This window comes from Juglans microcarpa x Juglans regia, chromosome 4D (genome assembly GCF_004785595.1).
Source record: "Juglans microcarpa x Juglans regia isolate MS1-56 chromosome 4D, Jm3101_v1.0, whole genome shotgun sequence".
Classification (NCBI taxonomy): Eukaryota; Viridiplantae; Streptophyta; class Magnoliopsida; order Fagales; family Juglandaceae; genus Juglans; species Juglans microcarpa x Juglans regia.
In genome coordinates, this window is record NC_054600.1 from 2,976,152 (window position 1) to 2,988,393 (window position 12,242).

The window sequence follows — 12,242 nt, forward strand, 5'->3', positions numbered from 1 at the left end:
AGAAAGAGAGCCTTACCGAGAGAGGAGATTGATCTCATGGATCCGACATTCTCTATGGTCGACGGTGGAGTGGCTTGGTTGAGATTTTGTGAGTATTGGTTTGAAGAAGAAAGTGTATGGTATTTCGAGAATCTGATTGTTGTGAATTTTCCGAGGGAGGATGGTGAATATATAGACGGCATTGGGTCTTCGACGTGTTTGTTTTAGAGGGCTTCGTAGGATTCTTATAGATGATAGGGAGGATATATGCATGGTAGGATTTTCTGATATGAGTTTGTCTCCCGTTGGTATTTGGATTTATTAGGGGATAGGGATGAGGCTTACGAGATAGGAAGAAATAAGGCTTAATATTCGAAACCAAACTCTAGTGACTATTGCAAAATCGAGTCCTACATAAAATTCTAATAACAATATAATAATAATCTTATTAAAATTAACAATGCAAAATCTCATAAAATTATAATAATAATAACAATAGAATATTTATAGTTATATGAAAAATACATAATTTATCTTATAGCATAATCTTATAATCGGGTTGTTACAGGTCGTAGTTTAAAAGTAAATACAAGAAAGAAAAAAGAAAATTGACTCTCAATTAATTTGGGTGTTGTGGTTTTGTATTGTGGATTTGTTGGTCAATGTTTATATTTCCTGTATTTTTTTAGTTCTATTTTGATTGAGAAGAGTTGTGGTTGTGAAGCGCTAGGACTGTAGATCAAAATTTGGATATTGATATTAATGATGTAGGTGATATTGATAGACAACATTAATATCAAAACTGTACTCTTCTTTTTCTAGAAAACAATAAAAATAGGAAAACATATATACAGTTGTGTAGATGTAAAAGTCTAGTTAGGACTAGGTGACTAAGTTGATAAGTTTGTATATGATTAGAGTGACTAAAATGATAAAGTTTATCCTATCATTAAGTTGGTAATTTTGGATGAATGTAAATTATTTATTGACTTTATCTATAACAATATTAAATTTATCTAGGAGGTATTAGAAGTTGTTCAGATAAGTCATAAGTGGAAAAATCGAGTTCCAAAGAATCTGCACTTATCTAAAGAAGAGGTTGATCTGAAATCTATTACTGCAGCGAAATGTCAGCATTTCATCAAGAGACGACTTCACGACCATCAGCAGAGTCTTATTGCAAATCAAATTCCTACGAGACTCATTCCATCAGCAAAGTCCTATTGCCGATCAAACTCCTATCCAATTTGTTCCGTCTGCAGAATCTTACTACAATTGGAATTGATTTTCAAATTGTTTATCTAAGAGATCATATTGGTTAGGATCAGTAGAGATTTAGATCTAGATATTTTATAAAGCACTTTCCAGTGCATATTGTGGTGAGAAACTTTCTTAGAGATTTTCATATTGTTTCTATCAGAGAGTAGTACTTGAGTGTGAGAAAATGAGAATTTTCTAGTGATCGACCGTCAAAAGCATGCAGGTCCTGACACCACTAATCAACATGGACAAGGGAGCTCGTCCGAAGCCACGCCACATTTAATAGGGCAAGAATGAGCCTGACTGAGGTCACGCCACATTTAATGATGCAGGAGTAGGCGCCCACGATGGGGCCACGCTGCATTCAATGCATCCTGAGAGATGGCACGCAACGGAAATGCCCTCCTCCTTGCAGGGAAGCGCCTAAGTGCTACTAGCGTAGAGTTGCCCAGGCCCCCAAAACACTACATCAACAGTCATGTTTATTGTAATCAAATGATGCCTTAATACTTGAAATGCCTGATCCCTTAGAATATTCCAATAATGAGAAATTAGATAAGTGCATTTTATGTTTAACTAATTAAGCATGAGTGATAGGTTTTTGTCCATACTTCATTAGTCTTTCGGTCCGGATCTCCCATGTCATGTTCACTACTAGCTTGTCATAGATGTCATACGTGAGTTCTTGAAAGGGCTCTCTTTCAAGTTGTCCGAAAGCACTCATTTTGGGAGCAAGTCATTGTGCGGTTCCATGTTGAGTGATGTTCATAAAATGTTAGTCATCATAGGTCAACGGAAGTATTAATTGGGCCCAAAACTTCTAACAGATGACTAAGGAATAGTGATGGAAATATTAATTTGATTAAAGCAGAAAATATAAAGAGTAAAAAGTTAAAAATTAAAATTTAGAAATTAATCTGTCTTAGAGACACACCGGATGAAGTTAAAGAGGGCATTGTCTCCACAAAACATGTTTTCTGAGATGTTAATGCAGCTGTCGATGGATTGGCTAAGGAAGGTCCAAAAGGAAAGTCTACGAGATACTCACATTCAAAGGAGCTCCCAAGAAACATACGTGGCTTTTTGTTAACAGATAAGAGTAGGAATACCATACTACAGTACAGATAAAAGAAGAATGCCTAGTTATAGTCTTTTGTCCGTTACACCACAGAATGTCTTGAATTGTTACGTTGTAACTAAGGTTTCTGTGTAAGTGACGGATATATTGAATAAACAGACATATCCAAAAATAAAAACCATAACAGATTACAGCTTCTAATACTCATTACTCCCTGCTCAAGCTGAAACAGTATATATATATATATATATATATATATATATATATATCAAGAAAAGATAGTGTTCAGCAGAGCTTCCAAAGAAAAGGGAAAAAAACAGAACAAAAAATAAACAGAAACAGAGGATAATCGGCAAAGAAGGAATATGAACTTCCAAATCTGCGAAAATGGGAGAAATGCTCTAACAGCATGTCAAAAAAGGAGTTGGAAGAAATGAACAGCCAAGAAATCAGAAGAAATGGAATGGTAAAAATGAAGAAAAATTGTATTGATTGCTCTAAGATGGAGATCTACATTTTTGTTTACAAATACACAAACTTGAGCTTACTCTGTTTAAAAACTAACTGCTAGAGTGGAGTAAGAGCTTCTGATATCAGTTGAAAATAACAAACAGAACAAATGATCTAAGCACGTGAATTTTGTATGAAACCTAATTGGAATAGATGATGACACCTCGACCACTTTCAAGATTGTCCTGTTCTTCATTATTGCGGGGAAACTAGGCTTTCCATGCAAGTAATCACCTGCAACGTGCTTATTTCTCCGTCAATGTGAAGAACAGTCATTTGTTCGGTTGAGGGTTCATACAAGACCAGCCGTCCAAAATATGTTTCTAGAAAAAGGGAGTCATTCTTCCAAAATTCTAATGGCCTCAAAGGTCCTCTGAGAGGACCAACGGTGCGTAGCTTTGTCCAAGAGTCCTGAACATCCTATTCATGCAACAACCATATATCCAAGAGCAAACCAAATCGAAAACTAATAGCCATAGCAATCAATTCATCCAACAGGAAAAAGTCTAGCCGAGTAATACAGTCATTATTTTCATCTACGCGGCATCCGGCTTCGGCATTGAGAAGAATACCTCGTTGCTGATATCAAATGACAAAATACCCTCCTAGTCGTCTCCCTTTGCTGACCAAGAACCTATCCCATTCTAGTCTATCCTCGTACCTGTCCAGGCATCCCTGACTTCACAATGGTATTGGTTGTCAATCTGTCTCCAAGAATCGATGCTCAAGCTGTATACCTCGCTAGCGTATATGAATCACTTTCCATAACAGTTGAAGAGTATAAAAAGTCTGATTATCTTGTAGTCGTGAGTTCTGGCATCAAAACCAAAACCGATACCATTAAAGATTGAGCGATAGCCAAGAGAAAGGTGGAGCCCGTTTGATATAGGGACAAGCTTTGTTTTTTGAGTTGCAGGTTCTAGAGAACAATATTCAAATCATAATTATCATGAACACAAGTGAGACCGTCACAAGAACCCACCATGTAAACCCTTACTTGATGATATTCAATCCAAGAATATATTAGAGGTAAACGATCTATGCATAATACCTAGAGAGTTTCATAAGAAAGCATCGAGGTAAGGTTGTAAATGAACCAGTCCGTACAATTGCTCTTTCGATACTCGCTCAGCTAAACTAAAATCGAGTTTGACTCTTAAAAAAAAAAAAGGCAAGCTCGATCTTTAGATAGAATTTTTTTGTTATCACTCTATGTAACGGTAACTTTAGGCAAATTTTTGACAAGTTAGTGTTATCCGTAGCCATCCAACATTTTAGTCACACACCATTAAATTAATGTTCAGTCGTATATGTAACTATATATAGCCATTTAGTGCCTATTTGGGTTTGAGTTTGGAGGCTTAAGAAACGTTTTTAAAAGCTTAAACGCTCTTTTAAAGAAAAAATAGTATGTTTAGTAAATTCTTTCCGAAGTAAGATGACAATGGATAACAATAAAATATCACTTTCTTTGAGGCCAAATAGAGATATTATTTCCTTAGGGTTCAGGTTCAGGTTCAGATTTATTACAAATAATCAAATAAAATACGATACTAAATATTATATAATAATGTTAACTAATCAATAACTCACATTCCATGGATTCTAATATTAATGGTAAATTTTGGCAAATATTTGACAAAGTTGACAATATTCGTAACACTCCAATAATCGTTTTAGTCGCATTAAACCATTAATGATGATGTTATGTCCGAGATATTACGTATAAAGTTTTATTTTCAATGAATCATATATACTTGACACTTGTGGCAATAAAAAATCCAACACAAGTTAATTTGTTTCGAACACGTCCATGTCATTACAAAATAAATTTGTCATTGGAATTAAGGCTGAAAAAGCAGTGGTTCTACCAATCATTACACCTAGAGGGGGGGTGAATAGGTGTATTCCAATTTTGATCGTCTTTTCAATATTAGAAACAAATAAACAGTTAATCAATGGACAAAAACAAATAACACAATGATTTTGGTCACGAAGTGGAAACTCATTTGAAGAACTTCTTCAAATTCTAAAACCACTCCGGGTGTAAGGCACCACCTAAAATCCACTATAGAAAAAGTTTATTACAACCAATTTAGAGACACTCACAAAACCTTTGTAGTTCCTAAACCTGGCTTGCAACATCACGAATGACCCACTCGATCTCTACACGCATGTAATGTCAGAACTCCGACCTTCTATAGCTTTCCACGAGAACCTCTCGATCTCTGCATCACAGCAGCTCCGGAAACCTTCCGGCCAACAACACGTCCATTTCAATGGACTTTGAATGAGATTTTATCTTGAGTGTGGTGTGGTGGATATGTGTTTGTCCAAGAGAGATTCACAAGGTGAGGAATAGGTTTCTCTCTTTGGCTCTTGAAACACTTAGGGTTTTTCTCTATTTTTCCACCCTCAGAACAGAAATGATCTGTTCTATTTATAGTCCCAGCAAGTCACGGCGCTCAAAACATGAATCTTTAGGTTGTCTTGAACATTGGCTCGAGCGAGGTGTCGAGCGAAGGTCGAGCGCAAGTTATCTTCTGTAACCGCTCGAGCGATGTGTCGAGCGAATGTCGAGCGAACGTTTCTGGATGAGTTCTGCTCGCGCGCAACATCGAGCGCACATCGAGCGAACCACTCTGGATGGGTTCTGCTCGAGCTCCACGTCAAGCTCACCTCGAGCGAACCACTCTGTTTGGGTTCCGCTCGAGCGCTTAGTCGAGCGCACATCGAGCGAACCACTCTGGATGGGTTCTGCTCGAGCGTTACGTCAAGCTCACCTCGAGCGAACCACTCTGCCTGGGTTCCGCTCGAGCGCTTAGTCGAGCTCACCTCGAGCGAACCACTCTGCCTGGTTCCGCTCGAGCGCCAGGTCGAGCGCCCATCGAGCGAACCTCTCTGGAAGGTTCCGCTCGAGCGCCAGTCGAGCGCCAGTCGAGCCATGTTGAGCACACTTCAATCTTTTTCATGTACCAATGCATCAACACTTGTTACAACTCAACTTTACATAGGTTTTCACAAGAATATGCCAATTAACTTATTTTTCCCTCAACAATCTCCCCCTTTGGCATTTCTGTGACAAAACCTCTAACCTATACATAGGACCTAATCCTAACACACCCAAATCAGGATTCCCATTTTTCAGGCAAAAAGTCTTAAGCACATTGAGATATTTCTGCAAACACTTAGCAAACGGTTAAACGTACCAATAACAATATGCAAGAAATAATCATAAGCATAAACATCTGTAGCACAGTTTTCAGAAAAGACTTTTCATTAAGAATTAAATCAGACATTGTTTTCAATTTAGACACACAATATTAGCACGAGCAGCATGTGATACAAATAAAAATAGCTGCTCCCCCACAAAACAAAAACAAAAGCTGCTCCAACAGCTTTCTTGCTACTCCCCCTAAATCTCTATACCACTCCCCCTTAATCTATACTCCCCCTTTTTGTCACAAACGCCAAGGGTCTCAAGTATCACCATGAGGCTGACTGCCATCATCATCAAAGCGCTCCTCTATATTGTTGAAGCGTTGAGTCACAAGCTGCTGCAGGTTGTTAACTTTAGCATCAAGGCTATCAAACCGTGCATCAAACCGGGCTTCAAGACGGGCAAGATACTCAATGACCCGCTGAAGGCTGGGTTCGGTCAAACCAGGTGCCGAGCTATGAGGCTGTGAGCTTGAAGGCTGAGAGCTCGATGGCTGAGACGTGGATGGCTGGGAGGAGGATGCAGGAGGATGCTCAACATTCAGTGGGTGAGGGGTAATGTGAGCACGACTCAGCTGCATGGTCCTACGCCCAATAGGAGCCTTAAGAGGAACTCTAGGCTCATTAGGAAGAAGCATAACAGCCTGAGAGAGGGCAATCCTAGTGATTAGGCAGGCGAGAGGCAAGCCAGTCCGTAATTTCGGGGAATTAAATGCCTCAAGCATAACCCGACAGAGATGACTCCCCAGATCAATGGAGACATCATTTATCAATGCATACAAAAAAATGGCGCGGTCAGGACCGACATCACTTTGATGACCAGTAGGATATAGGTTTGTGAGGACTATCCTACTGAGAATGAGAAACTCGAGTGTAAAACGTGAGGTGAGAATGGGTGATTTACCATCCCAACTCGAAAATGGACCGATTAAACATTCAACAATGACAGTCGGACTAGGAGGAGAAGTCTGTGTATATGGATATGTGGGGTTTGCCACTCGCGGGGCATCTAGCAAATCCGCAACCATGCCCGGAGTCACCCGGAAGACAATGTTCCGGAGACTGACTTCAAAAGAGCCATCATCAGAGATGGCAGCAATATTGGAGTAAAACTCCTTAACCAACTCCACAGAAGGAGTGGGATGACCAATGGTCAAGGCCAGCCACTGGCGAGACTCAAAAATGTGGGGAATAACAGTCTCAGAAAGCTCACCAAGGAGAACTTCCCGCTCGACAATAGGAGAACGGGTAGAAAAATTTTGAGTGTAAAATTCTCTTGCACGAGGATTGCGGAAATGTGCTTGAGCGGGGGCTGGAGGATTTTGGCGTGAACGAACTCTTCGAGACATGACAGAAGCTGGACAAAATCAGTGACCGTTAGACAAGGCTAAAGGTAATGTGAAATGCCCAATGCTTGATGAATGCACATGCCTAATTTTGAACCAAGCCAAACTTAGGTTAAAAAAAATTTTAAAAACCAGTCATGAATGTTGTCAAAAACCATTTTAAAATGCACAATGCACATGCCCAAAAACACAATTGAACAACCCATTTGGCATTTTGAGCACTTCAAGTGCAACTAAGCCAATGTTAGGTTTTAAACCCAATGGAGGTCCCAAGCCTCAATGCCAAACACTGTCCCTACACTAGAATAGACAAAAATGACCATGGGGACAAGGCAATACCAAAGCATGATGAAAATAGGAAATCAAACTTCATTGAAGCAATTCACCGAGCACTTGGAGTGCATCCAAGTACACACAAAATGAAAAACCCCTTGAGGGTTCTAAGAACCTCCTAAATACAAAGAGAATAGGAATGGACAACCAAGAGGTCCATTCAAACACCAAACAAACCAACAAATGTGTTCCATTTCGGAATCCCCAAATCTAAAGCCCTAATTTCCGAAATGTATATGCATGGAGATGTATGATGCAAAATGAAAAAAATGTCCAAAAATGATTGAGAAGAGCGAGAAATAAGAGACTTACCGTGATTGAAGCAAGATTTTGGGAGAAAATGAAGAAAACCACACGGAGAGAAGGGGAGAAGTTATCGCACGGGGTGGGGAGAGGAAACGGTGCGGGGGGGGGAAATAACGGGCTGGGGAAAAAGAAAAGGGAGGGGGGCGATTTTAAAACAAGTTCGCTCGAGCGGATTTTAAGTTAGCTCGAGCGGATGCCCAGAAATTTTCCTTCTTCTTTCTTTTTCTTACAGAAATTCAGTGTGATCCAACTATTAATGAAGTTAATTTTTAAATCATTCACACACATCAAATGTAGAAAGGCATCATGTCCTTATAAAACACGCAGGTAATAAACACAAAGTATCACAAGTAATAAAGACAGCCGTGTTAACAAATTCCTTGCTCAATCAAGAAATTTCAACCAAAAGGTGTGAGCGGGGTTGGGCTGTACAAGAAACCACAAGTGTTTGAGAAACTCTTCCAAGATGCAGAAAGTCAAACCCAATGCTGCTAGAACCTAGATGCTTCTGTTTGATTATCTGTATCAATGTTAAGATACTTGTTTACCCCTTTTTTTTTTTTTTTTTTTTAAATATATATATGCAACAACAGCCCTTTTTCTTTTCAATGACATACAATATCATCTTCTTTTCTTTTTCTTTGCACAAGGGAACAATAATGAGGTTGTCTAGCCCGTGGTCAATTCTGTGTGTAGGTAGAGTTTCCTAACACTTTTGATTGCCTCCCCAAAAACTCACGGTGGTGAAACGTCGATTGACTAAGCATGGAGTGAAGTGTGTGAAGCTAGTCACAGATTACAACTGATACTCATGTTTCAAACCTTTGTAAGCCATAGAAATATGATACAATTCTCAAAAGACACATGCACCTAGATTTTTAGAATTAACAACACCAATAACTAATATCACAACCAAGGAGAGCATGTAAAGGCAGTAATACCAAAAAAAATACGAGGAGGAATAATCACAAAATAACAAAGACAAAAACAAAACAACAAACAATGCAGGTAAAGCATGCAATGCATGTTATGCATGTTTCAACCCTCAGGTCAATGCACAAATACCAATAGCCTTTCGAAGTAATTCAAACCGAAGCCCATCCAAAGGTTTAGTGAAAAGGTCGGCTAGTTGGTGTTCGGTGGGAATGTACTCAAGAGTCACCACACGTGTTTCTACCAGCTCTCGAATAAGATGATGTCTAATGTCAATGTGCTTGGTCCTAGAGTGTTAGACAGGATTTTTTGAAATGTTTATGGCACTAGTATTGTCACAATAAATGCTCATCATACCTTGAGTAATACCATAGTCACACAACATTTGCTTCATCCACAACAATTGCGTGCAACAGCTGCCTGCAGCAATATATTCAGCCTTAGCCGTGGACAGCGATATGGAATTTTGCTTCTTGCTCATCCAGGCAACAAGGTTTGTGCCGACATAGAAACACCCACCAGAAGTACTTTTTCTATCATCTGCATTACCTGCCCAATCAGCATCGGAATAGCCTGCAAGCTCAGTATTAGAGTCTCTAGAATACCAGATCCCATAATTGACTGTCTCATTTACATAGCGAAGTATGCGTTTGACAGCTACTAAATGAGATTCCTTAGGATTAGCTTGAAATCTAGCACAGACCCCAACACTAAAAGCAATATCTGGTCTACTTGCAGTGAGATACAGTAGACTCCCAATTATGCTCCTATACAAGGATTGCTCAACATTCTTGCCTGACCCATCAGTACTAAGCTTAACACTCGTGCTCATAGGGGTTCTGGCATGGCTTTTCCCATCTAATCCAAATTTTTTGATTAATTCCTTTGCATATTTGGATTGAGATATAAACAGCCCATTGTCTAACTGTTTCACCTGGAGTCCTAAGAAAAAGGTTAGTTCACCTACCATGCTCATTTCAAATTCATTTTTCATTTCTTCTGCAAACTCAAGAGCCAGGGCGTCAACCGATGATCCAAATACAATGTCATCCACATAGATTTGAGCAACTGTTATGTCTTTTCCAACTTTTCTGATAAACAGTGTTCTGTCAACACTTCCTCTCAGAAAATTGTGATCTTCAAGATATGAAGTAAGCCTCTCATACCAAGCTCTAGGAGCTTGTTTCAAACCATATAAGGCTTTCTTCAACCTATAGACATGATTAGGATATTTTGGATCATTAAAGCCTTTTGGTTGTTCGACGTACACTTCTTCTTGGAGGATCCCATTCAGAAATGCACTCTTGACATCCATTTGATACAGCTTGAAACACATGTGGCATGCAATGCTTAATAATATCCGGATAGATTCAAGTCTGGCAACTGGAGCAAAGGTCTCGTCAAAGTCTATTCCTTCCATCTGTGCATACCCTTGAGCAACCAATCTTGCTTTATTTCTCACTATTGTACCATTCTCATCCGACTTATTCTTAAATATCCACTTAGTACCCTCGACATTGTGATACTCTGGTCTTGGCACCAAGTACCACACATTATTCCTCTCAAATTGGTTTATTTCTTCATGCATAGCATTCAACCAATTCTCATCATTTAAGGCTTCTTCGATTCTTTTTGGTTCAATTTGTGAGATGTAGCTTGAGTAAGCCAATTGATTTATCACTTTCCTCCCCAGCCTCATTCCTTCATCAATGTGTCCTATGATGTTATCCTGAGGATGATTTAACTTTACTCTTGACGAGGGCTCCTTTTGGTAACTCACTTTCTCATTTGATGAGGTCTCTAAGTTCTCATTTAGAGTATCAAAATCTTCTTGTCCAGTTTCACTTGGTGTGTGAGTTTGCTCTTCCTTGTTCAACTCCTCTCTAGGAGCATCATTGACCACCACATTTATGGATTCCATGACGGTTTGGGTGCGTAGATTGTAGCTCCTATACGCACGACTGTTTCTGGAATATCCAAGAAAAATTCCCTCATCACTCTTAGGGTCAAACTTAGCTAAGTTTTCCCTATCTCTCAAAATGTAGCATTTACTACCAAACACCCGGAAGTATTTCACATTTGGTTTCTTTCCTTTCCACATCTCATATGGTGTTTTGGAAGTGTTTGGTCGTGGATAGACTCTATTCACAATATGACATGCTGTGTTCACAGCTTCTCCCCAGAAGTGAGTAGGTACATTTTTACTGTGAATCATGACCCGTGCCATTTCTTGAATAACTCTGTTCTTTCTTTCGACCACTCCATTTTGTTGTGGAGTGATAGGGGCAGAAAATTCATGACTGATACCTTCTTCATCACAGAAACTCTCAAGATTTGAGTTTTCAAACTCTCTTCCATGATCACTCCTAATTCTGACTATTGCTTTCCCTTGCTCATTTTGAAGTTTCTTGCACAAAGTTCTAATCACATTAGGAGCTTCACCTTTTTCTCTCAGAAATTCTACCCAGGAGTATCTGGTGAAATCATCTACCATTACCAAAATGTATTTCTTTCCCCCCAGGCTCTCAGTTCTAGAGGGTCCCATAAGATCAATGTGCAGCAACTCTAATGGTCGTTCGGTCAGAATAGCCGTTGTGTGCTTGTGAGCTGTTCTAACTTGTTTTCCCAACTGACATGACCCACAAACAGGAGTCTCTACTTTACCCAGCTCAGGCAATCCTACCACCATCTCTTTCTTGGCAATCTTAGACAGATTTTTGTGATTCACATGTCCAAGTCTTTGATGCCAGAGGTCAGTAGCCTCATTCTTAGCACTATTGCAACTATGCTGAGGATTAGGGGCAATGCCATAACAATTATCAGATGTCCTTGTTCCTTGCATCATGCAATTTCCATTATTATCTGAAACAATACACATATCTTTTGAAAAACGGACTTCTGCACCATTGTCACACATTTGGCTTATACTGAGGAGATTGGCTTTTAATCCATCAACAAATAGGACTTCTCTCAAGATGGGCAGTCCAGGTATTTCAATTTCACCCCTTCCTATTATATCAGCTTTTCCACCATCTCCAAATGTTACTGTTCCACACTTGTACTCTTCAACTGTTTTAAATAGACTTTTATCACCTGACATGTGGCGAGAACATCCGCTATCAAGGTACCACATGTAGGTGTCTCTGGTCTTTAGAGCAATGTGCGCCACATTGCAAGTGTGTATTTTTCCAGTTCTGACCCACATTTTTCTAACTTTTGGAGAGATGTCCTTTTTGCTAGTTGACAGTTGGTCTATCTTGACATTGAGCATCTCATTT